Source organism: Vombatus ursinus, unplaced genomic scaffold, assembly GCF_900497805.2.
Source record: "Vombatus ursinus unplaced genomic scaffold, bare-nosed wombat genome assembly UNPS02014784.1, whole genome shotgun sequence".
Lineage (NCBI taxonomy): Eukaryota > Metazoa > Chordata > Mammalia > Diprotodontia > Vombatidae > Vombatus > Vombatus ursinus.
The window spans coordinates 1,900,919-1,925,991 of record NW_020954562.1 but is presented as its reverse complement, the minus strand read 5'-3'; positions in this window follow the sequence as shown (position 1 = coordinate 1,925,991).

Sequence of the window (25,073 nt, the reverse complement as noted above, 5' to 3'; positions counted from 1 at the left end):
CACTTATCTTGCTATCCAGTTGGTGCCCCATTCCCTAATTCTCTACTCTTGGCCATGGCATTCAACAAATAGTGAAGTATCCCATGACTCTTCAAAGTGATTGTTCTGATGGGAGCTGCTCATGGGGATTAGGAAATTTTATAACTGTCCATCATGCTGGGTACATTCAGCTGACAATGGTCAGAATAGAAAAAATTGAACTGCAATTATCAAATAGAAACTTAACTAATGTGAAGGTCATTGTGCTACCAAAAAAATATAAAGAAAGATAACAAAATGACTTCTGCCTCAAGCATACCTCAATTAGCAACAATGGAAAAAACTAATGCTAATGGAAAAAACAAATGCACTGTTTTAAAATGCTCACTCCAAGAAGGACATTCCCCAGTAGATCTTTTGCCAGCACCATATACTCTCTCTTTTGTCATTTTGCTTTTGAAGTTGTGGAGAAGGCATTATCATGGAAAGCTGAATGCAGCTTGGGGTGGAGTGGAAGTAAGTGGGAACTATTAGGAAGAATGTTTAAAAGAAATAGTTGAGATAGAAGCATATACCTATAACATAATGAACTCATTGGTATGGGTGCTTCTAAATTGATGTGTATGGCAACCCATGGCTTCTCTTTCTTCTTTCTTTCCTTCCTTCCATCTTACCTTCCTCCTTCCTTCCCTCCTGACCTTCCTTCCTTCCTTCCTCCCCTCTCTTTCTCCCTCCCTCCCTCCCTCTCTCTCTCTCTCTCTCTCTCTCTCTCTCTCTCTCTCTCTCTCTCTCTCCTTCTTTCTCTCTCTCTCTCCATCTAGGGAATTGCCAGTGAAGAAAGAAGAAACGCCCTTTGCTAATACAGAATGGCGATTCTTGTACAAGTTATAGCCTCAGAGATCTGCCTTGGACAACTCCCATTAATCTTCCAAAGGGGTTCTACTCAAATTGAAAGAAGCCTGCCTCTAAATCTTCTAACATTTCATTGCTATCACTGCAGCATGAGGGTACTCCATACCCTATGCCTTACTCTAGCCCACACCCTTTTTGAATCCTATATTTTCACAATTATGTCTTTTACACTAATTCTTTCATGCATATCATAGAATTATAGAATCAACTAGAATTAGAAGATATCGTAGGAGTGATTGAGTCCACATTCCCATTTTACAGATGAGAAAACTGGGGCTTATATAGTTCAAACAACCTGTACAGGGTCACATAGCTAGCAAGTGTATGAGAGAGGATTAGAACCTAGGTGATGCTGGCTTCAAGTTCAGCACCATCCCCTGTAGCATGCTACAATACTGGTAACATACTACAACTGCTTATGCCCACCCCGCATCTCTCTATTGCCTTTTAGGCCATCCTTTATACCTGAGCAAATATGAGAAAAGAAAGAAGAATTTGAAAACTAAAGTTATTTGAATTAAATAAACTTTGAAAGACTAGAAGCTACTGTAATTTCTTCTGAAACCAATTACAAAGGTAAAGGAAGGGAGAGGATCACAGCAAAAATGTATGACTATGTTCATGCTTCTGTTCTAGTTAAAAGTCCCAAAACTTCTGTTAAATTTGTTTTAAAATGTTTTTTGATTTGAGGTGAAGGTTTTCACCTAATTTTAGACATTTATAAAGACAGCTGCCCAGTAACAAATGAGAGATTAAATTGTAATAAAAATTGAAAATGTCTAACTTCAGCTCTGGGACTAGTTGATGCATGGAGACTGGGAAAAAAATCTAATAAAAAAAGATTTTGCATATTTCTCTATAGCACATACACATGCACACACTCTGCAATGATTATTTTTACTACCAGGGAAAAGAGTTAGGGGATATAAAAAATGTAATATCTCATCCTTCAGGTTTATCAGATGAAAATCCAGAGTTCCCTGATATAGTGTAAAATCATAAAGTTTAAAATGAGCTTACAACCCCCCAAAAAAATCCATTGCATGACTTGGAAGTTGATATAGAAGACTAGAGAAAAAATTTTAAATTAAAATTGTAAATAGTATAGACAACGATCGATTAAGCTATAGGTTGTAGACCTTGAAAACCAAAGAAAATATCAGGGGATCAATAGTTGAGATAGAAAAGGTCATATAGCCACTGCTTATTACAAGGTACCTTGGAGGCTATCTACTCCAATTGTTTTGTTTTATAAATGAAGCATTTGAAATTCACAGAGTTTAAGTGACTCCTCAGCCAGGATCACACATGTAGTGAGTGTCAGAGGTAGTATATGAAACGGAGATCCACTAGCACTAGGACCAAAGCTCTTTCCATTGTCCCATGATGCTTCTTCAAAGTAACCTTACTTCATAAATGGAATCTTCGTCTTCTTCTTCTTCTTTCTTCTTCATTACATAAAAATTGACAAAAGAACAAAACAATTGGGAGTGAAAATCATGGTAAAACATCAGGTGTCAACAGAAAAAAATGCCATTGATTTTGTTTTAACAAAACACACACAAATCAAGGTTGTCTCTTGCAAAGCAGTGATTTCATGAAGAATACATGTGTTCCCAAAAGGCTAACTTTGTTCGAAATAGTCTTAGGCTCCTCTTCTAGAGATGTTCAGAAAAAGAAGAATAGTCTCATGGGCCCCTATAGGACTTAGAACACAACTGTGCTGAGGTCTAGGCACCATGTCATTCTAAGATTTCACGGTCCTATTAGTTGCTTGGTGGCACAGTGAATAGAGCACTGTGCCTGCAGTTAGGAAGACTCATCTTCCTGAATTCAAATCTGGCCTCAGACACTTCCTAGCTCTGTGATCCTGGCCAAGTCACTTAACTCTGTTTTCCTCAGTTTCTTCATCTGTAAAATGAGCTGCAGAAGGAAATGGCAAACTACTCCAGTACATCTGCCAAGAAATCCTGAAATGCGGTCACAAATAGTCAGACATGACTGAATATACATATACACACACATTTGTTTGTATGCTGTATATATTTGTTTGCATGCTATATATATTTGTTTACATGTTGTCTTCCCCATTGGATTGTAAACACCTTGAGGGTGGCAACCATCTTGTGCCTCTTTTTATATCCCAGCACTTAGCACAGTACCTGGCACATAGTAGGTACTTAATAAATGTTCGTGGATTGATACATATATGTGTGTGTGTGTGTATTTGTGTGTGTGTGTACATACACACACACACACCTATATATATAATACACATATACATGCATGGTTTTTTTTCAAACCACAAAGTATTTTATAAATGTGAACTATTAATTAATTAATTACTTCTCTTTACCTGGCCTTGCATTAAGTATTTGAAGTAATCTTCCAGCTTAGCATTCAGTACCCTTGCCCCTTGAAAACACTTTGTAAAATGCAAATCACTATGCAAATAAAAAAATAACAATAGCTGACATCTATAGAGCACTTTAATGTTTGGCTTTACAAACATTGTTTCAGTCCTCAGAAACCATGATAATTATTGTCTTCATTTACTAATAAGAAAAATGAGGCTAAGAGAGGTTAAATACGTGTTCAAAACACACAGTAAGTGTAGGAGATAGAATTTGAACTCAGGTCTATCCTGACTTCAAGTCTAGAACACCTTTTGTACCACATGACTTTTCAGGATGTTTGTTATTATGACAATGGTGATTGTCAGCATCATTTTGATATGACTTGGTTTCCAGACCCCACTCTCTATTAACACAGCCTCAGACTATGTTCGCTTAGAGGCATATTACAGTGTTAGTCTGAAATGAGCTTCTGTTAAGTAAAAGCTCTAGACCACATCACACAAAATGCTGTCATTCTAGCTCTCCCTTGGGCAATTGATCATTTAATCTAAACATAAGACTTTACATTGACCCTCATTAAATTTCACTTTGTTGTCTCCCCTACGTGTTGTTCCACTCTGATGATATAATGCTGCATCTTCACTGTACTGGCACACCCCCCTACCCATGTATTAGCTAGAGCCCCTGGCTTTATGTCAACTATAAATCAGAAAACATGCCTTCCTTGTCTTCATCCAACCCACTTCTTAAAACAGAAGAGGGGAAGGTCAAGACCTGTAGCAATGACTGGAGACTTCCCCTCAAGCTGACACTTATCTATCCATCAATAATAAATGTTCTTCAGAACTGACAACTAACCCAACTATGAATCTGCCAAAATGTAGTCAGTTCTGCTATAACTCAATATATGTGTTTCTAAGATTCACCCCACTATGCAAAACTGGGTAATAAAAACCATAGAGTGTTGGGGAAAATGGGGTTGGGGCATAACATTCAATTTCTTTGTTAGTGACCCATTTTTAAAAAAGAGTAGTAACCTAATAAAAATGGTAGTGCAGTTTTATACACTGTAAATGGTTAAGAAATGCATAAATAATATAATAATTTGTACTACTGTCCATGGCTTCAGGCTGCTGCTCAGCCTGCACCCAGGTTCTTATGGGTTCCCAGAGTTTGGCAGAATCAAAAGGCTATGGATGCAGCAGTGAGAAGGTCTATGGCGGCCATTATGGGAGATGTGGAGAGGGCAGGAGCCTGAGGGTGAGAACCAGCTTCCACCCACAGCTCCTACTGCTCCAGAAGAGGGACAATAAATATTTCCACCTGGACAAAGACCTAAAGTTTGCTTACAGAAGTGGGTATCAGAAGGGCTGTAACTTGTGAGTTATCATGCAGTGGTGAAAGAGGGTTATCTGAAATCAGAAGGAAAATTATAATACCAGCTGTGGATGGGAGTGGCTCAGCAGCCTCTAGTCTCTGGAGAAATCAAGAAGAAGCAAAACAAAATCCAAGTTATGCTCAAAATGTTCCCTGATATAGCCATCATTTAGGAACAAATTTGTGTTTTCAAAACAAGCTTTATAGTAGAAGTGATTGTACTTCCCATCAGTCCATGTTTCTCCATGAATCCTAGCTTTGCTATTTGGTTTCATGGAAAGAGTGCTCCATTTAGAGCCAGAAGATGTAGGTTCAAATCTTGGCTTTGCTGCTAATTACCTGTATGACCTTGAGCAAGTACTTTCTCTGTGCCTCAGTCTCCTCACATGTTCTTTCTTGCTTAGATCATAAAGAAAACCACTGTTCTCTCCTGGTTTGCTTCCTAATGTCACAGCACATCATTTGGCATTTGTCCTTGGTTAATTTTTAAATTAATGCTAGCCGGGGATAAGGAGAATTATGTAAACTATAACAATAAAACCAGAATAGAAGATTTGAATATTAAAAAAGGCAATAGATCATTGTTACCTGCTTTCAAAACACTAAAAAATAGAAGAGTAAGGGCAAGTCAAGGACTTCATTTGAATGACCAGTCTTTAGGTGAAGAACTTTGCAAGTCAGGAAAACAACAAATGATGTAAAAGACAGCTTGGTTTCTTTTTTGTTATGTACATTTTCCATTTGTATAAATAAATATGCACTGTCTGAAGAGCAGTAGCTTTATAAAATCTAAATAAATTATGAATATAATCAGAAAATTATCCACATTTTTAAAAGATTGCATTAACCATGAGAGCCCTGATTAATCCATTGCTTATAATTCATTGTCATAAGGAAAATTTGTATAACTTTTCTTTAAACCATGTTCCTAACTCTCCAAAGGAGCAATCATTTTCTCTTGAAGGAGGAGATGTAAATAACAATCACGTTCTGATGACAGGCAGCAGGGTACAGGGGAAAGAATAGCAGCTCTTGAGTCAGAAGATCTGGGTTCTAGTCTTAATTCTGTCTTTGACTATCTGTAGGCTTGGACAAGTCATGGCTTTTACAAGCTTCAGTTTACTTGTCTGTAAAATGAAGCAGTTGGTCTCTAAGATTCCTCCCAGCTCTAATTCTATGACCCTTATGAAACTTGTATGAGAAGGAAAGTGGTTAGTGGGCTAGCTGGGGAATTAGGAAGCACTGAGTTTGAGTCTTGCCTCTGAGGCAGGTTGCTTCATTTTGCAGTGCCCTCAGATAACCCCCCAAAGACACTAAGGTGTACTTCCAGCTCATTTCACTTTCTATCTGCTGTTCTTCCTGGTTTCAACTCCATGGTACAAGATGTCCCCTCCAAGGATCATTTCTAATCTCATCACTGGGCAGCGAGGTGGCACCATAGTGGATAGAGTGCCAGGTCTGGAGTCAGGAAGACTCATCTCCCTGAGTTCAAATGTGTCCTCAGACACTTAATAGCTGTATGACCCTGTGATGTGGTATGGGCCCAAGCCAAGACCTTTGCCCCTCACCCCAAAAAGAATCTGGGTCGCATTTGTCTATGGCCCCAGAAAACCCTTAAACTTTCCTTGAACTCACTTACCTGGTCAAGGAAGTCTTGCAGTCTCCTGATTATTATTCCTGTTAACTGGCTCTCCCTTATTGCCTAGGCACTATCTCCTGGTTCTTTGATACCCTAATTAGGCCTAATCCTCTATTGTCTATAGCCCTGGGTCATATTTTCCATCCTTGAGACCTCTTCCTTATCTTCTAGACTTTATCTTCCAGTTGTTACCCTAACAAAGCCTAGCCCTCCATCATCTATAGGATGGCCCCATTCAACCTCCCAGACACTCCCATCGGGATTCTCCAAGGACCCACCCCAGTCACCCCAGCTTCAAGATCCTCCCTAAACTCTTCCTCCAGTACTGGCCACACCCATCAAGACACCCCTTCTCCCAGCCCCACCCCTCAGTCAATCCAAAACTACTTGACCATTCTCAGATCCCTCCCATAGTCTTTCTGTATATAAGATCCATCCTTGCCCCCATTTCCTGACTGAGATTTCCTCCTGCTCACTCATCCTTATGAAGGTCACAAATGTTCAGATCCCTTAAGAGTCTGGCCTATATAGTTCATCTTTAATAAATCTTGTTTTTGGCTGAAAGAAGATTTGGTTCAAATTCTTTCTGGCAGGACCCATGTGTCATGATTTTGGGGTCCCAGCATCCCTAAACCTTAACACTTGGACAAGTCACTTAACCCTGTTTGCCTCAGCTTTCTCATCTATAAAATGAGCTGGAGAAGGAAATGGCAAACCACTCCAGTATCTTTGACAAGAAAACCTCAAAAATGAGGTCATGAAGAGTCAAACACTGCTAAAAAAGGACTCAACAGCAACAACAATCTCATCAAGATGCTGACTCAAGCCTTGGATACCACCTCCCTCTGCCTCCTCTCTACTTTGGTTGAAGGGCTGGAGGGTCAAGTCCTAAAGTCCTCCCAAAGCCTTCCTTTATAGAGGGGAGAAATTGGACTTCCAGCTCACTCCAATCTCCATCCGCAGCTCTGCATGATTTCAACCACTGAGACGCCCCTGTGCTGGGTACCCTATGGTGTCCATCATCCCCCACCCCACCCAAGCTCTCCAGCTGCCTTCTGTGTGTTGTCTTCCTTCATTAGACTGTAAGCTCCTTGAGGGCAGGGACTGTCTTTCTTTTTCTTCCTTGTATCCCCAGCACTTAGCACAGTATCTGTCACATAGTAGACACTTAATAAGTGTTTATTGAACTGAAGAGGCAGATGAGTTGAAACAGGAGAAAGTTTCCTCATACTAAGAGAATCACAGATTCTGCCAAAAAAAACAAGAACAAGCTAAAATCCTGAACTGAGAAGCTATGGAGAGCTGAACTGAGAGCCACAAAGGCTTGGTTTCAACTCCCACATCTGCTATTTATGACCCAGCAACCTGGGGTGAGTCATTTATCCTCTCTGGCCTTTTGCTTTCCTAACTATAAAATGAATATGTTAAATTAAATGATCCTCAAATACTACTGCAAAGTCCCATGATTGTAGATTCAAACATCCAAACATTCAAACAGCCCCAAGGTATCCAAACTGATACATGTAATTTGGAAGAAAAAGAAGGTTTTACCAAACGTTTATGCATGTATGGCAGGAGTCATTAAATCAATCAACCAATAAACAAGATTTAACCACTTCTTATTGCCAAACACTGCTAAGTGCTAGAGATACAAAGAAAAGTTGTTTATTCAGCACCTGCCCTCAAGGATCTTATATTCTAACGGATAGGACAATGTCAGAATACATGTTATAACTTTATGTAGTGATTAGAAGGAGTCAAGAGACATAATTTCTGGGTAATTTAATAATTTTATTAATAATGCCAGCATTTATTTATTTATTTATTTATTTATTTCAACATTCACTTCCATAAGATTTTGAGTTTTAAATTTTCTCCCCTTCTCAGTCCTCCTCCCTAAGACAGACATAGTAATGCTAACATTTTCATAAAAGGATGGTCATTTAGCCATCTCTCTCTTTGACCAAAGACAATCATGGGTGGGTTCACAGCTTATATGCCCTTTTGAAAGAACAATATTCCTTAGGGTGGCAATCAATCTTATTAACAATTAATGAGAAGTGGACTTTACAAAGAGAAGTGAGCTCACTCCAATGAGGGTCTGAGAGTGACATCATGTCACTCTTCCAGAAATTATCCCTATACCCAAACCAGCCCTAGGCTTGGTCAGTCTAGACAAGAAGATCTATCTCCACTCAAGCTTGACTGAATGGAATTTACCTTAGACTAGAGATTCCTTGTAAAGTTGGATGGGGTCAGATAGAGGAGAAGGTTAGCTCAACCTTCACAGACTGAGGTTTTGAAATGAGGATGATAGAAAAAGGAGTAAATCTGAATCTCCCCAAATCACTGTTATTAATAATCATTTATTTCACTTTAATAAGCATAACACTTCTCAAACGGATAAAATAAACAAGAAAGAGATACACTGATCTTTCTAACTGTGTTCATTCAAAATAATTACAAACCAAGGTCTAAACTATAGCTTCCCAAAGTGGGGGATGCCACCCCTTGGGGGGCACTGGAATGATCCAGGGGGGTGGTAGAAGCCTCCAGTGCAATTTGGGGGCATTGAATAAAAATAAGAGAGTGGCAGAAGTGTAAAGAAAGAAGAGAAAAAAATTTTTAAAAACCTTTTGTATATGTTATATCTACTGTGTAACAGAGTTAAAGTCATAGTGATTACATTATTTTCCAAATAAACACACAAAATGAAAGTTATAATCAATCAGTGGTCAAGTCTGCCAACAGTTCTGAACAAGCAAGTGCTGGCAGGCCAGTATGTAGCGTATTGTTGGGAAGTCCAGCGTGCATCATCAGGAATATGTGCATATAATCACTTGTTTACAATATGATACTATATGGTTATATGATGCAATATTGCATCATCAAAATTTCAGTGCAGGAAAAAACTCCACAAATTTACAATAAATTATGAAATTTAAGATGTGTCATTTTTCTAAAAAAAATTTTATGTTTTTGTGTAATGATGCAAATTTCAAAAAAAATATATATTAAATGATTAGAGAAAGTAGATTTCCAGGGGGTGCTGAGTATTTTTTTTAAAGGGGGGCAATAGGCCAAATAAGTTTGGGAACCTCTGGTCTAAACCTATGATCAGAAGCTGGATGAGGCATTTTTTTCCTTTATGTAAGGTTTCGAAAATTGTCTTCCTGGAAATTATCGACTATTGGAGATTTTGAGTCTTCAACTATAACACAGGAGATTTATCACAAAATTTAAAAAAAAAAACTGTGTATGGTAGAAAACAAAATGTTCTAGTATCAAAAATGTATTGAGCTAAATTTCAAGTCAGAGCACCTGGGTTCAAAACCTACCTCTGTTTACTCTGTGACCTTGGGCAAATCCCCTAACTTCCTTTGGCCTCAGTGCTTCATTGTGTGACCTGCAGGGCACTTCTAGCTCTAAATCTACGATCCTATATTTATAATCTTTTAAAAGTTTTCCCTATACCCATATCTCCAGGGTGTACCTATGGTATTAGCATACCATATTCACTCTTAGTTCTGGCTGGTTTTTTTTCCTATATTTCTAAATATTCCATGCTAGACTGTACATCTGTTTACTCAATTTACATTTACAGTACAGTGCATGCTGTTGAAACAGCACCCCACGGCTGCTAGAAGGTATCTGCCCAGGGGACTCCAATCTGCAAAGTTTGGAAACTGTCCCTGAGCTAACCCTAGGTAATATTATTCATTCCATGCACCAAAAGTTGAGGGCCTTTCTCTCACCTGCCCCGTCTGGCATTGCCAGGGAACACAGATGCTCAGTTATTTGGGGCACACTGGTGCTGGGGCATGAATATCTGAAGTGCCTGATATTTGAACAGAGGGCTAAGTTGCACATTATCATTTGTGTTTGACAAGCTCCAGGAAGTTTGCTTTCCACTGTAGTACACCTGTAGGCAACAATAGAGAGTGAAGCTTTAATTCAGAATCCCCAGTTCCACCACATGTAAGGGTATGAAATTGGGCCTCACTGGATCTCCAATTTCCTTATCTGAAAAATGATCTGATACAACATTCACACTGATCAAACAAGACAATAGCTATAAACCTCTCTTTATACTTCTTTAAAGGGCATCTAGATGGCACAGTAGATAGAGTGCCGAGCAGGAAGACTTCTCTCCGAGTTCAAATCTGACCTCAGACATCTACTAGCTGTGTGACCCTGGGCAAGTCACTTAACTCTGTTTGCCTCAGTTTCCTCATCTGTAAAATGAGATGGAGAAGGAAATAGCAAATCGCTCTGGTATCTCTGCCAAGAAAACCCCAAGTGAGATCATGTAGAGTCAGATATGATTGAAAATGACTGAAATATTTTTAAAGTACTATATAAATGAGGTTGTTATTATAATCATTATTACTTCACAAGATTGTTGTTGGGATAAAAGAAGATGAAGTTGCCAAACAAAAATTCTGACCATATCACTTTGCTGCTTAAGAATCGTAAGAAGCTCCCTATTGCCTCCAGGAGAAAATGAAAATACAAACTAGTCACCATGGCTCTTAAAGCCCTACACAATGAGGCACACTGCAAAAAGCCCTGGACTAGGAATCAGGGAACCAGAGTTCGAATCCTGACTCTGTGTGACTTTGGCCAAGTCAGCTAACTTCTCTGGCACTGATTTTCTTCATCTTTAAGAGGGAAGAGTTAGACTAGATCAGTGGTTTGTCTCAGGACACCTTTACATTCTTCAAAATTATTGAGGACCCCGAAGAGCTTTTGGAGATATGTGTGTATGTATGTATATGTATGTATATATGTATATCATATTAGAAATTAAAATGTCTTAGTATTATTATGAAAATTGTTTTGACCTCACAGACTCCCTTAAAAAGTTCTCAGAGGACCCTTGGGGTTCCCTGGAACATACTTTGAGAACCACTAGAATAGATATACTCTCAACCCCTCCTCGCTCTAGATTTATGATCTGGCTCTAGCATGTCTTTTCGGGTTTGTTTCACATCACTCCTGTTCATATGCTACACCGTCTATTTCAGTCAAACTAGGCAGTCGCTGTTCCCCAAACTCAGTATTCCCTCTCCCACCTTCATGGTTCTGTAAAAGGAGTCCTCATGCTTGGAATCCACTCCATCCTCACCTGCAGCTCTTGGAATCTCTGGCTTCCATCGAGGCTTAGCCTACATGCCTCCAGCTCCAAGAAGCCTCCCCTCATTCTGCTAAGTATCATGTATGTATTTACCTGTTTACCTGTTTGTGACCCCTCCCCCAGTAGCATAAAAAGTCCTTGAAGGTAAAGACTGTTTTTCATTTTTTCTTTGTATCACCAGGACCTTGCACAGTTTCTTACAGATAGTAGGTGCTTAATTAATGCTTGTTGAGTTTGGATTGGCTTGGATGAGAACATTTGGTAAACTATTATTACACGGAAAGGTGGTACAAGGCGGTACAAGGCGGTACAAATTCCCTTTTAATACTTCACTAGTAAGTCCAGGTTTAAATCTCCTCTAACATCTTTTTCCTTGTCTTACCCTGGTTGTCAACCTGGAGGTGGCCAAAAGTAGTCGCAATTTTTTAAAAGGGGAAGATGGCAAATAACTCGCACTACATGTCAGTGAGTTTGATATTAATCTCTGATAAAATTATAGAAAATTACCAAAGAGATGGCTTTTGGACAGAGAAAGGGAAGAAGTGGTCACTTTGAGTCAACATGGCTTCATTAATAGCAAGCCATGCACAACAATACATCCTTTCCTCTTTTTGTCAAGCTTACCAGACTAGTAAATCAGTATTTTAACAAAATATTTGAGAAAATATTTTATGATTCCACTGTGGATAAGTTGAAGAGATCTAAACTAAATCAAAGCTCAAATGTATATAGCTCTTAAGGTTTGCAAAACCCTTTATAAACTTTATCTCGTTTAATCCTTGTGACAGTCCCATAAGGTAGACGATATTGTTACCCCCATTTTGCAGACAAGGCTCAGAAGTTGAGTATATTTCCTTAGTATCACACAACTAGTTAATATTAGAGGGGAGATCTAAACCAAAGTCTATCTCCCATTTCTGTAGCTTTCACAGGCTGCCTCCCATGCCTCCAATATTTTCTCCTTGAAGATCAAAATGAGCAAAACCAAGAGAACATAGTATACAGTAACAACAATATTACTTTGAGAATACTTTTGACAGACAGCTAGGTGGCACAATGGATAGAGTACCAGCCCTCGAGTCAGGAAGACCTGAGTTCAAATCTGGCCTCAGATGCTTGACACTCACTAGCTGTGTGACCCTGAGCAAGTCACTTAGCACCCTCGCCCCCCCCCAAAAAAAACATCTTTGAGTGACTAAGTCATTTTGACTATTACAAATTAACTACAAAGAACATACGAAGCAAGATACTATCTACATCCAGAGAAAGAATTGATAAATAGAAGTAAGTTTGGAATGGTTTTACATATACATATATATGTATGTATTTATTTGTGTGTATGTATATATACATATATACATATATATATATACACGTATACATATATATTTGTGTCTAATAGTAGCCATCTGTAGGGTTGGGAGGGAGAAAAAAAGGAAAAAAGTTATATGATAACTTATTATATCATTAAAAGGAATAGCAACTTGTACATAATAGATTTGCAGTTTCATGTATAATCTTTTTTTTTCTATTCTACTATGTTACAGAAATGCTTGTTTTATTTCTTAGTTGAGAATAAAATAAAATTAAAGAAAAAACCTCAGCTTAAGTGCCACCTGACTCTTCCTCCAAATCTGTAAGTTATGTAGTCTAGAATTTATTTTCATTTAAGGTACTTTGCACGTGCATATTGGGATACATTCATTTTCCCCTGATAAGATGTAATGGCCTCCTTGAGGACCTCTTTTTTGTCTTTCTCTCTCCAGCCTAACACAGTGCTTGTCACATAGTAGATGCTTAATAAATGCTTGCTGATTGATTCAAGTAGAGGCCAGATGAGCACTTTTCCAGGCTAGTATGGACATGACTTACTTAAGTCAAGTTTGGATTAGATGGCCTCAGAGGTGCCTTCCAATGATGCAATTTTGTGATTTTTCTGATTCTCATCTATCTTTGGAGAAATTTTTACATCAGAGCAAAGTGACAAGCAGCTGTAATTAGTCAGAACCAACCTCAGATAGGACATCTCAGTAAAAAAAATGTAGTTGTTTTCATGTGTATGCTTCATTGAGGAATATAAGCAATGGTGTCTAACCTGAGAGTTTAGACTACTGAAATCCGGATGTGAAGGTTACAAAAATCACTGAGAATACATAGAGACCCTTTGAACACCCCAAAGGACACAGACTTTGGGATCCCAATCTGGGAATTTTTCCTATGGATCATAGGGGTGACACGGATCATAGTGGCCACTAGCTGGATAGAGTATTAGATCTAGAGTCAGGATAACTGAGTTCAACAAATGCCTCAGACACTTGTTAGCTGTGTGACCTTGGTCAAATCACTTAACCTGTTAGTTTCTTCATCTGCAGGATGAAGATAATAATAACACTCACTTCACAGGGTTGTTATGAAGATCAAATGAGATATGTAAAATGTTTCATAAATGTTAAAATGCTATCTAACTGCTACCATAGGATATTAAGAATTCGGTAAGATTGTGACCCCTATTTGTTCCTAGAATCTGGAAGCACCACCATCCTGACCCCACAAAGAAGGACATGGTTTCATTAAAACTAGAGCCTCTGTTCCACCCACGCTGGGAAGACCTATTCACCTCACTGAGAAACACGATGTGCACACATTTCTAGATTCAGTTCATGGAGCTGAGCTAAATTAAGGTCAGAGCAGTTTCTCACTAGAATATTAAAAAGCACCAAGGCAATGAACAGTCATCAGTTTTCTGGAGTTCAGCCAAAGCAAGTGCCAAACAAAATTAATAAAAATTAATACAAAGTAAATGAAGAATGCCTGAAAAATCCAATGGTCCCATTTAATGCTTTATTAGTCATGGCTTAGTCTAATGTGGTATGCAAAGGCATTTATTTGAACGGCACACTATTACTTATTAATGGCCATTTTAGTAGCTAATAACTTCTTACTAGTGGCTAGTTCTCATTGCAACTGGCTTCCTACCAAGAGAGAAGCTGGCTGAGAATTCATGTGATACAAAAGGGAGGCCAGGTACGCTTCCTCTCTCTTTAAGTTAAATTGGGCAGCAACAGATGAGCCACTTGCAGCAAGGTAAACCCTGAAATAGAAAAGGTCAATTAGAACAAGGAATTGGACTGCTCCTGCTGTTCTTATGTAGACTGACTAGCAGTTACCATACATTTGGAAAAACCTGCTGCCCTGGTGTGGCTCTTTTTCACATATGTATTCTGGGTTTTCCAATAATAACTCACAAGTGTTTCAAAGCACTTTTTTCGTGGCAGTCTGTGAGATGAGTAATGCAAGGATTATTCATATTAATCATTATTGTAATAATGCAAAAAATTATTGCATTGCTCATATTGCAGATAAGGAAACAGAGGCTCATAGAGATAAGTGACATCTCAAAGACCAAAAAGCTATAAAGTATTAGATATGGGATTTTAACCCAGGTCTCCTGATCCTAAGTTCAATTCTCTTTTCATTTCATCGTGCTAGTCAATGGAAACATAATATACTTGAGCCAGAGACTGTCGTCCTTTTTTTTTTTTTTGACAACTATCAATGTGTTAAAGATCAAATCAGTACAAAATGAAGAAAGAGGAAAAAAATACTAAGATATGACAACTCCGGCCTAATCGATTTAAACAAGCCATTGATGCAGATTTGAAATGGATAATAGAACAAACATCAAAACAGACTATTGCCATTCCCTAAGGAAGTCAAACCAATATAAAGCAAACATCCACAACAAGACCGCAAAAATTGAGAAACTGTCTCCTCCAGGTGGAAGAGAGTGGTCAAAATAGTAGCAGCTTAGAATATAAACTCATTTATAATATCTTACAGAGGATAATGGTGGAAGATTATGAGCAATGTCATCACATAAAACAGTAAGAAGCAATGAATTGAAAAATAGTTTTATGGAAAGCTTGGCTAGACCAATTAAGCTAATTATAATCATTCTGGGAATATTTGAGGATGAAACTGGAATAAGACAAAATGGAAATGATCTCTAAAGATTTCTATAACAACCTATTTTCTCCATCAATGAGAGTAGAGCTATTACATTTGAACTCTAATATCATTCTCCCTGACGTGGGAAGTAGAAATGACATTAAAGAAAACAAAATTAGAAGGAGAAACTAAGCCAGATCAGCATACATGGAATGTATGGAATTTCCATGTTGGAAACGAAACAATTTTGAGGACATTAGGGAATTGTTTCTCAAAATACCTAAAAGAGGGAAAGATATCAATGTATCTTAAGTACTGATGCATAAGCTTTCTTTCCCACCTCTACAAAATGCTCATGAGAATCATCTACATGTGCATTGAGGTCAGGTATAAGAAGGGAATAGGCAAGACTTCATATGTTATATTTTACCACCTCCTCCAACTCCTCTCCCATGTTTCTCCTCCCTTTCATTGCCATACTCCTAGAAATATATACTCCTTACTTTCTCTTCTCTACCTCTCATTTACTTTTTAACACTTTTCAATCTGGTTTCTGATCTCACCATTTGACTAAAAATTGCTCTCTCCAAGGTCACCAGTGATCTCTTAATTTATAAGTCTAATTGCATAAATCTAATAACTATATGAATTATAAATCTAATCATTATAAATGTAAAGATTCATAGTTTATATTTATAAAGTGGTTATATTTCTAATATAACATAAATATTTTATATTTGTATTTGTTATATAAAATAAATTATAATAATTATATATAGTATATATTATATAATTATATATAATATATAATAATTATAAATCTAATAAATTTCTCAGTCCTCATCTTTCTTGACCTCCCTGAGGCTTTTGAATTCAGTACAATGCAAACATTTCATAGGATTTAAAGTAGGAAGAGCCTTTAAAGTCTTTTTATTTCAACTCCCTACTTTTACAGATGAGAAAACAGAAGCACAGAGAAGTTAACTTGCCAAATGTTACATAAAGAGCCCTTTCCTATTTTCTCACATGTGTCCATGACAATTATGGAACCCTAGCAGTCAGAGGTCATAGCATCCTGACAATAACACCAGAATACCATACAGTGGGAATCTTTCCTCCTTCCTCCATAACCCAAGGGAATCTAAGAGGTAATTGAGTGAACACGTATAGGAATTACAACTAGATAGTTGGTGGTTTATGGCCAACAGAAATACTACTGTGTACAAAACACTATGTCAATGCCAGTGACTTCCCTCTGTTAACTATCTCCATTTTATACTGTATATATCTTGTTTGTACATAGCTGGTTCCAAGGTTTGAGAGTCAAGTACTGTTGTGGACACCGATAGTGAAGTGCCAGTGTTGTGAGTTAGGACACAGCAGTTAGCTTAATAGCTGGATTGTTGTTGTTGAATTGTTTCAATCATGTCTGACTGCTTGTGACCCCATCTGGGGGATTTTTCTTGGCAAAGATACTGAAGTGGTTTGTCATTTCCTTCTCTAGCTCATTTTATAGATGAGGAAACTGAGGCAAACAGAGTTAAGTAACTTGCCCAGGGTCACACAGCTAATAAGCTTCTGAGGCCAGATTTCAACTCACAAAGATGAGTCTTCGTGACTCCACCTAGCTGCTCAACAATTGACTATAACAATCATATATTAAGCACTTATTATATCCTAGACCTAGACACTATGCTACACCCTGATGTTTCAAAAAACAAAACATTCATTGTTCTCAAGGAATTTATATTCTGTACCATCAGCCCCCCAAAACAGAGTTTGTTCTAAGAAAAACAAATGAAATTAGGCTGTGTGTCCACATTTTTATTTCTCTTACAAGTGGGCGGCTTGCATTACATGGGCATTACAGTACAGAACTGGCTCAATTTGGGGGGTTGGGGGTACAGAGTTATATGCCCTTTGAAGAGCAGGTGCTCCCAAGGGGTGTCAATCCACTCTGATTGGTCAACACACTGGGAGGTGGGCTCTATTAAAACAGGATCTAGAGTACAGTGACTTAGGTTAATCCTGGTCAAAGAGACATCAGTTTCCATATCACCTGTCTTGACAACAGAGAGGAATTAACATTTTCCCAGACCTGTATAATGACAGGAATCTACCCATTTAGACTAGGTCTTAAATTCCTTCTGAAGAAGAAAATGAACTTTGGAACAGAGGGGGATGGGAGAAACTCTGAGTCTCCAAGATAATGATTACTAAGAAAAAACCATTTTTCACAGTACACAGATAAGTATATACAAAGTAAATACATGGTGATTTGAATGGGGGATGGGGGAGGGGCACTAACACCGGGAGCAATCACGAAAGGCCTCTTAAAGGAGGTGGCTCTTGAGCTAAACCATAAAGGGAATTAGGTATTACAAGAGGCAGAGGTAATGAGGAAAGGCATTCTAGGCATAGGGGACAGCCTCTGCAAAGGTATGGAGGTGGGAGGTGAATTTTCGTGTATGGAGAACATCAATTACATTACTCTGCCTAGCATATGGAGCTTGGGAAGAGGAGTAATGTGAAATCACTCTGGAAAGATAGATTGGAACCAGACTGTGAAGGGCTTTAAATATAATACTCAGAGGAGTTTGTATTTTATCTTAGAAGCAGTCCGTGTAGTCTCTCCCCTTAAAGTATTTCATTGTTGCTGAAGATTAACAACTGCAATACTTCACCCTTGAGTTAATCAGATCAACAGCTACCCTTCCTTCATGATAATCCCTGGGCAGGAGGCAGGCTATTTGGAAAGAGATCTTTTCTACACCAGGATAAGCAGTTTGAAGCTACATTCACACTCATCCCTCTGAGCAAAGAATTTACATACCCACTAAGCTTTGGGAGAAAACAATTAAAGCTAGATTTGTAATCTGGTCACAATGCTGAGAATCAGGCCAAATGGGAAGGACTCAAGTTCCTACCTAACCAAGCCCAGGAAGCCTCATAGCTAAGCTGGTCCAGGGCTTATTTTGCTGTGTAAATATGTAGCTATTGGCACAATGAAGGCACAGCTGCTTGCAATTCTAAAAGCCCAGGGTCATTGTGCACAGAACAGGACCATGGACATTTCTCTCTTCCATCAGAGGCAGAAAAATAACAGTGAATGAGACACTGTGTAAAGTCCTTTTAATTCGACTTAGAGGTCTTGATCCTGGGACTCTCATCTCTTCTCTACCTACCTTAAGGTGCAACCTTAAAAGAAAGTAAAATTCGACACCTAAATAGCACTTATCTCACAAGATTAACATCACCGGGTCATTTCACAGAGAGTACATTGTTTTTACTTTTTGAGATGAATTATTTCAAATCAGATAGCCTCTGACACACGTTCTTATATTCCCCCAAAATTTTGGCTTTCAATATAAGGACTCAACTGTGATAATTTGCTGTCACTAAAATAAAAAAAACAAACAAACAACAAATAGGTGCTTAGATTGATATATCAAAAGGCCATAAAACATACATACATAAAACTTTCATACATCACACTTCATCAATCAGAAAACTTTGTTTTACCAAAAGAGATCTGTCCAGACCCTAACTAGCTGTGACAATGAACAAGTCACATAAATCTCTCTGAGCCTCAGTTTCCCCCTATGTAAAATGAGGATAGTAATAGCAAGTGAACTACAATATTAGCAAAAGGGCTATTATGAGGATCAAATTAAATAATTTATAGAAAGTTCTTTGTTGAATTTAAATACTATATGTCAATCAATCAGTCAGTAAGCATTTACTCAGTGCCTACTATGTGTTAGACACTATGATAGGTGCTTAGGATACACAGATAAAAATAAAACTGCCTCTGCCCTCAAGAAGTTCCATTCTATGAGGGGAGACAATATGTACATATAGAAGATGTACATATAGAATGTAAGGATAGGGACTGGACCTTGGTTTCTTTGATACAATATCAATCGTTGATATATCAATCATTGACATAATAAATGAAATCACAGGTCCAGTGATTTCCCAGATGAAGAAATTCCCTCTACCAATGCAGTTCTATACCTTCTCTGCAACAGTCTTGGGGGGTATCTACAAGAGAGCTGTCAAACATGCAACCCATAAGACTGCATGGACCAAACCAGATTAAAATGTAATGGGAAAATATTTAACAAAATAAATAAAAATATAATAAAACATATATAAGATTGTATTTTAAAACTAAGCCAATATATGGCCCACAAGGATCCTTATGTGCAATTTAATGGTCCCCATTTTTATCTGAGTTTGATACTACTGATCTGGAGAACTGTGACTTACCCGGGGTCACATGACCAGTATGTGTCAGAGATGGTACCTGAACCCAGGCCAGCTCTCTATCCATGATGTCCTCATCTCTAATACAGAATATATGCAAAATAAATAAAAGGTAGTTTGGGGAGAAGACTACTGGTAGCTAGGAGAATAAGGAAAGGGGCTTCATGTAGAAAATGGCATTTGAGCTGAGTGTCCAAGGAAACATAGGCTCCTAAGAGGCAGAGGTAAAATGGGAGCACATTCCACAACATGGGGGACAGCCAGTGAGTACAAGAGAGATGGAATGTGGTCTGTGAGGAAGAACAGAAAGGCTAGTCTGGCTAGACCACAGGGTGTGACAAGGGGAGGAAGACAGAGCAGGGTCAGGCCTAAAAAGGGCTTTAAAAGTCAAATAGAGGAGTGTCTATTTGATCCTAAATGCAATATAGAGAGTGCTATTTAATGAATGCTGTTTGAGGAGAATGACATAGTCAGATCTGAGCTTTAAGAAAAAGCAAAGGCAAATTATTGTTATTATTCCAACAAAACTTTTTCTCCTTTTCATCCTCATCTCATCCTCATCCTCATCCTTATCTCATGGAATTGTTGTAAGGCCTAAACTTTAAAATGTCAGTTATTGTTATCATACTTTTAAGGTTAAATATGCCTCCTTGCTTTAGATTCTATTGTTCAACTTTCTGGTTGCCAATTCTGGACATAAAGACATGAGTTTTATTGCTATATCTTGTCTTGGATTTTGCTCCCTGTGAACTTTTGGGAGTCTGTACTACAATTCTTCTTCCCATATTGTAGCTACTTTCTGTGACATCTAGTTGGAGATATATATGTATGTAAATGTATATACACATACATACACATAGATATATATATATACATATATATGGATAGATGGATGGATGGATGGGGGTGTGTGTGTGTGTGTGTGTGTGTGTGTGTGTGTGTATAGGCAGCTTTCTCCTTCTCTTACTTTTCAGTTGAAAGCCATTTTGCTTAGATTTGAATGATTAAAGGCAAATATATTTTCACCAGTACATTACAGGTATACTCCATCCCTGACCAAGAGACCATAATTCCTATATTTTAAGCTGTGGTCTAGAAACCTTGGTCAGATACTTATAAATTTGGCATAGAAATCTGGATTTCTAGCAGTATTTTTTAGCTTTCCAACTAGTTAAGACCTTTAAGGTGTGTTGTTTGAATATATAAAGAATTGTTGTTACATACTGTTTGTATTTTCCTAACAAAGTTTGTAGCCTTTGACTAGATTTCCTGCCTTTTACCTGCATTTATAGATTGTATCTCTACAGTTTTCTCATTAGATTTCCAGCTTTCTTTTTTTGTTGTTGTTGATTCCTAGATTTTAGAATCCTGTATTTGTTGGTTTCTCTCTACTTTCGCACCTTTATAGATCTGTTTGTAATTTACTACATTTATTCCCAATTTCTAGATATTTATGTAGTTTTCTCGCCACACTCACTACTTTCTCAATAGATTTTAATATTTTAGCTATTTTTATAATTTGTTAAATCTATTTTCTAATAGCATTTATGAGTTTCCTAGATAGTTTTCCAAGTTTCTACCTGTATTTTTAGCACACCAGATAGATTTCTAGTTTTATTTAAGCAATGTCATGTTATTTCATTCCAATGATTTTGCGAAAACTACCTTTGCTAAAAACAATTTTGGAATTCCTGTTTTCAATCTCCTTCAAAATTTGTCATGCATTCTTTCCAGTGACCTTGGAAGTGATGAATTCTCATCCTTTGTATAGAGATTTGATTTTTGGAAACAGCCAGAAATGATTCATAATAAATGCTTAATGAATAAGGTGAGCAAGCAAGCTGGACAATGTCATTTTTGTCAATAAATAATCATAAAAACAAGAAGCAACTATAAAGCACTGAAACCAATTTTTATCTGCTACTCCTAAAAAAAATAAATTCTGAAGGGAATTCCAAATGATAGCACCATTAAAGTAAGGGTACATCCTTCCAAGGTGACTACTTTTAATGGAACTACTTATTTGGATGCATAAATTCTAGCCTATTTTTAACATTAAAAAACTTTTCATAAGTTTATAGTCACACTGAGTATTTGCCAGGGTCCTCTCCAAGTCCTGGCCCCTCATATAACAAGAGCCATTGTAATAATCAAAACTGTTTGGTACTCATTAAAAAATATAAAAGTATATTAACAGAATAGGCTAGACAAGGAAGAGTCAGAAATATCTGAACTCAATAACTCAAGGTATAAATTAGCAAGAAAGAACTCCCTATTTGATAAAAATTGAGGAAAAGTAGAAATGAGTCTGGTAGAGATCAGTTTTAGACCACCATCTTGCATTCTATGCCACAAAAAACTCAAAATGGATATATGAGCAGAATATTTAGGGTAATATCATGAAAAATTAAAAGAGAATCAGATCAGGTTCACACAGCTATGGCTAAGGGGTAAGTTCTTAACCAAGTATTAAATAGAGGCAATCACAAAAGATAAAATATATGATTCCCCTTATATAAAATTGAAAAGCATTTGCTCTCTGAGAAGGGAAAGGAATAAAATGAAAAATATAGGTGATACGCAGTCAGTTAGTCAATAAGCATTTATTAAGCACTTTCTATGCAGGCACTGTTCTAAGCACAGGGAAGAAAATCTAAAGTAGAAAGATAGTCCCAGCTCTCCAAGAGCTTACCTTCTAATGGGAAAAGACAACACATGAAAAGAAGCTGAAGAGGGGGAGGGGTGGGAAGACAAGAAATTGAGGGAGTGATAAACATCCTTACTTGATGACTTAAGTAGGTTACAGCAGTAACAATAACTGCAGCTAGTTCAACTTTTCCATTGTTTTGCCAAAAATACCCTGGCCTCTGCACCCCATTTTGAGTTTCTATTTGAAGCTTCTCAGTGATACTGCCTCGATATTTCTCATCTGTCATAGGATATTTATGACTCCTAACATAATCACACCTATATTTTTTAGGACTTAATCTATTAACACCTGAAATTGCTCCCAGAAGGGAATGGTATCTGGCCAGACCATGAAGTATAGGTCTGCATACTAAATAGTCTATGTTCTTATTGAGATTGGCTAATATATTCTGTAGGAGCTAAAGCTTATAGGTGATCTTAAAAGGTCACCACCACACATTGCATAACAAAATGCCAGCCAGGGGGTTACTAGACCATTGTCTACCATGGAGAGAAATAATAGTGATGGATTATGATTTCGAATAGCATTTAACTTATCTGTCCAATGTTTAATGAATATTGGGCCTGGCTCCTTGCATATTTGCTGAGAAAGTTTTAAAAGCAGATATTGAAATCAAGAAAGATAACTATATAACATTTTCCAAAAATCAGTCACAAAAGTTTTTGGAAACAAACAAACAAAAATCAATAGTGCGTAAGTGGATAACTGGATATGTTGACAGTCTGATAGAATTTATTGTAGAAAATAGGCATGTGAAATTTTCTGTGAAATACAGGGTTTGATCCTGAAGGTTTTTTACCTCTTTATGATAGCAAAAAAAAAAAAAAATTACCCATACATATCCGCTCTGCTCTCTACCCACACTGTACTGTGGAAATGACCTAGGGATCTCAAAAGGTAGGCCAGGGAAGCATAAGCTTGTTAACTATGTATACAATGATGCAAAGGCAGAGACTTTAAGCAGTCCATCACAAACTGATTCTATTTGTCCAATTGCCAATCTAAGTATAAAGAGAATTATTGCCAGAAATTAAGTCACCAGGTGAAGAAATTTTTGGAAATGGCCATCCATGAAACAAGGAAAAATAAATAGCCCTTAGTCACATATGACCATTTTCTGTTTCCTCAGAGACAGTGGAAGGTCAGCAGAAAATGGGGCAGAAGGTATTAGAGATAATATGCTTTTTAGGAACATCTATACAGATAAGGGTTATAAGGTCATGAGACCTTGGATAGAGAATTGTGGGAAGATAGTAGAATAAGGCCCCAAAAGTCCCTCAAAAGTAACTTAAAATTATTCCTCATAGTAAATTTTAGAGTGGCAGAAATAATTAAAAGTCAGAATAAAGAAGTCATTCAGCCTAAGACAACTTGGGAGGCCAATGTGACCTCTTGGGGTAGTGGTCTGGCCTGATTGAAATGACTACGAAGTCAACAAACTACAAGCCCTGGGGGCAGCTGCATAGGTGGCAGGCGTAGCTTCAGGAGATTCAGCAGTTTTCACCCCACAGACTGTGTGGGGGTCCTGATCGGGGAAGATTGTAGCAGCCCTCCAGTGATGCCAGTTTATGGCTGTGGACAAGGAAGAGCCAGCACAGTCTGGTGAGTGTGGTCAGAGGGCTCTGCTGATTGCGGTCACTCAAAGGAGAGCAGAGTCCTTGGTTTTGGTTCCAGGGGAGAGAAGAGCGCTAACACTTACAGCTGCCTGAAAGACTGCAGGGAGCAAGAGCGTTTGCAGTGGCCATGGCTCTGGGGGCACTGGTCATGGCTCAGAGGTGGAGAGGAGTACCTGAAGACACCTTTAAATCAAGGTGTGAGACACAGGAGCAGTGACCATACGTGGCCTTGGATCATAGAACACTAAAAGAACCAAGAGGTCAAATACCCCCTGATGGAGCTCAGAAAACAACAGCACAAAAAACCTGAAGCCTGAGAAATTATCCCCCACACCTCAGAAGTAGAGCTCAACTCTAACACAAAGTTAACAGCCAAGAAACAGGCTGTTTAAAAAATGAGTAAAAAGCAGAAAAAAGAACCTGGCCACAGATGGCTACTATGGTGAAAAAGATCAGGGTTCAAATGCAGAAGAAGATAAAACAGCTTCTTGTAAAGCTTCAAAGAAAAATGTAAAAAGGTCACAAGCCAAAAAAGAGTTCTCAGAAGAGCTTAAAAAGGACTTTAAAAATCAAATAAGAGAAGTTGATGAAAATTGGGAAAAGAAATGAGTAATACAAGAAAAGCACAAAAATTTTATTAAAGGAAAATCAACCAACTGGAAAAAGAGATCCAAAAACTTACCAAAGAAACTCCTTAAAACTTAGAATTGGACAAGGGGAAGCAAATGACTTCATAAGACAGCAAGAAATGACAAAACAAAATTAAAAAAAAATGAAAAATAAGATATGTGAAATATCTCATTAGAAAAACAACTGACTTGGAATTGTCAGACTACTTGAAAGTTATGATCAAAAAGAGTCTAGACACTATACTTCAAGAAATTATTAAGGAAATTTGCCCTGAAGGTTTAGAACTAGAATGTAAAATATAAACTGGAGCAAATTATCTCACATAAAAGAGGTGTGAATGGAAGAACTGTTACAGTGGAGGAAAGGAGAGGTGGGGGGGTGGGTAATATGAGAACCTTATTCTCATTATAACTGGGTTAAAGAAAGAATAATATATAAATTTAGTAGGATATGAAAGTTTTCTTTACTACATAGAAATAGGAAGACAAGGGGATAAGAT